Below are 5,494 nucleotides of genomic sequence, written 5' to 3' on the forward strand. Positions count from 1 at the left end.
ATAAATATAAAAGTATGTAAATACAATAATACAATTATCCTTAACAAAAAGCTTCTTCCTCATTGGCTTGGAGTAACATCAGTATGCTTTATAATTGCCTCTTTGAGTCTCTGGGGAAAGGCAATAGGCATTTCCTGTTCTCCCCATATTATAGTTGACAATAGGTTATAGTTCAAAGGCTTTACTTGAGTCCTACAAATCCCTTCTAAAATACATTATATAAAATGTTTACAGTCCCATGCCTTCCATGTATCATGTTCTCTCCAGTTGAGATTATGTGTAGGTATTGCCTCTGCCCCTGGAGGTACATTGGAGTCAGGAACTGCAGAATGGGCTGTATAATACTCATTCCCCACTTCTACTGCCTGGGTTTGTTCCTTTTGTGTTTCAATAGAAGTTAGTGTCTGATCTAGCAATAATTTATTCTCTCTCAAAACCAGGTCATAATGTTTAGTAAATTGGTGGAAAACTTCATAATTGTGTCCAGGGTCCCCATACTAACTACCTAGTTCCTATTATATCTGCCTCATCTCATTTATGGACAAAGGTCTGTGGACATAACTAATCTGAAATTCCATAGAGGTCACTTACAGGGGACATATCCCTTGGGGAGGGCTGTGGGTGTCATCTTTGATAGCACTTTGGTCTCTGATGGTTAACTTCTTCTAAATATTGGGGACAATGTTCAGAAGAAGTTAATGAGAGAAGATTTGAATATATATTTAGAAGGTTCAGGGATCTCAGAAAAGAAATACTCAAGGCCACCTTTCCATTTTCTGGAATATATTCTAGCCAAACTTTCTCACAATAGAAAATTAAAAGTTCCTTTCTGAAATGCAGTACTTCTATTTGGGCCCAATTTTCAAGAAGGCAGGCTAATGGAGAGTTTGTGAAGACTTTGGAGCTGATTGTCCTATCTGGAATGAGATGGATGAAAGGTACAGAAGTAATCTAGAGTCAGGCTATGCTCCATACTGCCTCACATCTTCTAGTGTGGAGGTATGCATTACTCCAGAACTGGGTTTGGGAGAGAGGAAGCTAAGCTTATCTCCTGCCTATAGGAGCACTGATCCAAACTCCCTGTTTCTTTCCCTCTCCAGTCTAAAGGACACATAGTGCAGTCAATATGTTTCTTGGAGCAAGGAGGAACAGAGCTAAGATATCGGTGCTCAACCTAGTTAGTTGGCCCCTAAGCTCAAACTCCTCCAGCCCTCCCCAAAACTGGTCCTGTATATACTACATCATGGCATATGAAAAGCAATGTAGGCCCAAATACAGATATTTCTTCTTTTACTCCCATCTTGATAGTCCAAGTGTCCATATGAGGGTTTTTATCATGGGACCTCTTTCCATCTCCCCTTGTGGGATCCTTGGGTTTAGGTCCACACTGGTATATGAATGGTTCAGAATGACTGAGAATGGGTTATAGACTTGATTTCTGACAGGTTTCTTTATTTAAGTTTGTTGATAGAACAATGTAAAATGGTTCTATAAGTTAAATTGATAAAAGTTTGCTATTCATGACAAAAGCCATTTTTGTTTGTCCCATTTTCAATTTGAGATACTCCAATGTGTAAATAACTTTCTTTTCTGTATCCCTACAGAAGAGGCATCACAAGGGAGCAATGATTTTTACTGATGCTCCATTGATGACTCACTCTCTCCTATGATTTTCCTCATAGCAGATAACAAATCATCTAGGAGATAAGAAATCCTACCTCCAAGGGGATGATACCATTATTCAGCTAGACCTGTTTCACACACACACACACACACACACACACACACACACACACAGACTGAATTGTTCTATGTCCAACACTCCTTATCTCTGAGACCATCAAAAGTTGACCCAGAACCAAGGAATAGACACTTAGACATTTTACTTTCCTGACAGATGGAGCTATAAGACCTTAAATTCCAGGTTTCAATTGTGGAAGTCACTATAAGGTATTTTAGACCGGTCTTTTCAGAGAAACTAGGAAATTAAATAGATAGGAGACAAGGTCTCTTATCTCCTACTCACTAGCTAGGACCCTTAAGCAATTCAGGACATTCTTGCAACTCATAAGTTTCTTCCAGATGTAGGAGAACATGCCAGAAAAGAATTGCTCAAGAAACATAGACAAAAAATCCAGAGTTTGAGTCAAAATAAATAGCCTAAAAAGGGGTTATAAGGGAGGGAGGAGAGAGATGGACTTAACGACATGGTATTGTATATATGTAAATAGATGAACAGATTATAGGGGGAAGAATAGCCTAAATGAAGTCAGTAGAAGACACTGAATAAAGGAAGGGTGGGGGGAAGGTTGATCAAAATTTAAGATGTTATGAAGAAACCATGTGAAAACCTACTTTTAAAAAAATAATGGCATAACCAGAAGCCATGGATTGTTACTAGAATAATTTCAGTGCCATGGATGGGAAACCTTCCAGTGAGCTGTTGACCAAGTAGATCCCTGCTGTCCCCAAAATATTCATTCTATTGCCAAGGCTCTTGGTTTCCTACCAGGAATAAATGGTAAGACCCTATTGCTGAAGTCTCTGCATTCTTTTGCTGCAAGGTTACTGAGAAATCATGGTGGTGCTGAGCTGAAAACTTCCTCTGTGTAGACAAGCTTACATAAAACTGGAAAAAGCTATGGTGCATGTAGCTCTGTGAGACAGACAGAAGTCATCATTAGAGATAAACAGCAGTGTGTACTTCTAGCCTTAAGTCTGGCCAGCCATGCCAAATAACTCAATGGGCACAATATGGACATGTCTGTTATGGGGGAAACCAATTGGTTTCTAATTGGACTGGAAGCCCACCCCTTGGAAGTGTCAGACTCCACCGGTGGGGGCAGGTAGTGCTTTGGAAGGACCAGGCCTGCTGGTTCCTCCCAAGGAGTTGAGGAGGAAGATGAGCATTGGGCGACTCAGACCTCTCCTAGCCACTGGAGAAAAACCACACTGAGTCGGGAGTCTTTTCGAAGCAGGAACTCACAGGAACTCACTTTATTGCTATGAGCAGTTGCCTATATCATGTTGGGGACAAAGGCAGGGATTTTAGGATAGGGAAAGAGGTAAGGGCCAATAGTAAACTGTGACTATTGAAATGGTAATTTCAATTCCTGTGCAGAAGTAGCAGGCCAGAAGCCCTTAGGCATCTTGCTGAGTCCTAGCTGGCCAGAGACAGGTCACCAAACTTTAGCTAGGCTCAGGAAGTTCCACTAGGCCTCACGTCCGGGTCTTTCAGGACCCAACAGGAAGGAAATACATGCCTGGTATAGAAAACACAGTCAAAAGCCTATGGTAGGGGAGGTCATGAACCCTAGGGGAGTAATACCTATTGCTATCTAGCTAAATACATATACTATGCTCAACAAATTGCCCTATAAGCACTTTTCTTAACATTAGTACCCATATATCAATACTACTCTCACTTTTTATTAGAGAAGCTTCTCTTTTCAGATGACAATGACCTCTCAGATGACATAAAGAGCACCATGATGCTGAGAAGAAGTGACAGAGGAGTGTTCAACACTGAACATCTCTATTGAAACTTAGAAAACTCAGGGTCCTTTGCAGAAGAGGTGGTGGAAAGAATGTAAGAAACAAAGGAAGCATAAGATTGCTTATATTAAAATTTTCCAGACAAGAATTAACTTCAATATCCATGGCCTCACACTGCTTAGTACTACCTACACAAAGCCTCATAATAGGAGAGAAGTATGATGGCATTAAAATAAAAGAGAGACTAATAGAGAGGTAGAGGGGATATGATGGAGAATGTATTTGTGAAGGAGAAAGTTGTGGAGGGAGCAGAATTACCATGGTTTATTATCTATAATTATGGAAGTTGTTAGTAGAAAACAGTTAAATAAAAAGAAACAGAGACAAAAAAAAAATACCAAGTTCAAAGCCAGCCTGCTTCCTGGTATTAACAATAATGCCCCTGCTAATTAACAATGAAAAGCAACCTGTGTGTACACTCATTGTATATTAGGCCAGTGAATCTACAAGGAAAATTTCGGACTAATAACTAACTGCCCCCTGAGATAACAGGATGTCCTCCTAGAAAGTCCTTTAATATTAACAATATATGCCCTTATAATGCATAGGAACAAAAGTGGTGGCTCTCACCTGGGCACTACAACTAAAACAAAGTCAGAGTAAAGATTTTAATTTTTTCTCATAAAAATTATCTCCAGGACTGTTAACATGGTTTGCCTGTACTTTAAATGTTAAATAATATGATTTCTATTTTTCAGATATGGCTTAAGATGCCATCAGACAACATATGTTAAATGTTAAAAAATGTTAAGGATTTTAATACCATGTTTTAACTATCTCTGTTTTGTTACAGAGAAAAGGTACAGATATACTCCATATTCTCATTTTTCTCCTGGGTGCTTAAAAACCAGACATAACAGCTGAGACCATTGGGCATGTTTGGCCTAAAAGGGTAGCCAATACTTTGGTCCCATCCCCTCCAGATCAAAAGGCCTAGGTGTTGGGACACTTCTTTCTAGGGGGTCCTACAACTCTTTTTAAGTCATCTATCTTCCTAATGTGCAAAGACATGGAGACCCAGAGGTTGAGTTCCAATTATCAACCAGCCTGCAGAAGGAGAATCAGAACAGAGGAAAACCCTCATTATTCCCAAGGGAAGGAAAACCACATGGTCAGCCTGGATGTGAATCATCCCCGAGCATGGCACAAATGCTGAGAGAGCCTTAGAACTCCTCCAAGTTTCCTGAAAGTGTCTCTTAAAGAGTCACACCCCCTTCTCCCTCACAGAATTTAAAGAATTACAAAGAGAACTGGAAGTTCCCTTGACGATCCAGATCAATATACCAAGCCTTTGAAAGTCTCAAAGAATTATATGATCTGGCTTGAAAACATGTAATGCCCATTCTAAATCACATTCTGACTTCTCTAGAAAAAGGGACATTAATAAAGCAATTTAGACTGGAGACAGGTGCTATCGATCTCAGACCCCAGCCCACAGAGAGAAACAAGGAATTCCTACAGGGAACCAGAAAATCCCATTGAAGGTTTCTGCCTAGAATAATGATGATGAAATGTATGAATGAAAGAGAAATCACTTCTTATACTCTGTCTTAAAGGATTTTAGATGAGCTCAGGTTAAGCTACTAAACTACTTTCCATTGACTACAATACATCTTGACTACAATACATCTTAGGAAAGAGGAAGACCTTGTAGCATTTTTTCAATGTTTACAAGATGACATATTAAAACACTCAGTAATACTGCCAGGGTGCAAGGAGGAGAAAATCATCCTCAAATGTAAATTTTATATATATTTGTATATATATATGTATATATATATATATATATATATATATATATATATATATATATATAATCAGTAGCTGATATCTGTGAGATATCAATTGTAAAAATTGTCAGCCAAACAAGGCAAGACTTCAGATCAGTTGGTTCAGATTGCATTTGCAATCTATAATAACCAGAATACAGACAGGGTAC

The sequence above is a fragment of the Jaculus jaculus genome, chromosome X (assembly GCF_020740685.1).
Source record: "Jaculus jaculus isolate mJacJac1 chromosome X, mJacJac1.mat.Y.cur, whole genome shotgun sequence".
In the NCBI taxonomy this organism is placed as follows: domain Eukaryota; kingdom Metazoa; phylum Chordata; class Mammalia; order Rodentia; family Dipodidae; genus Jaculus; species Jaculus jaculus.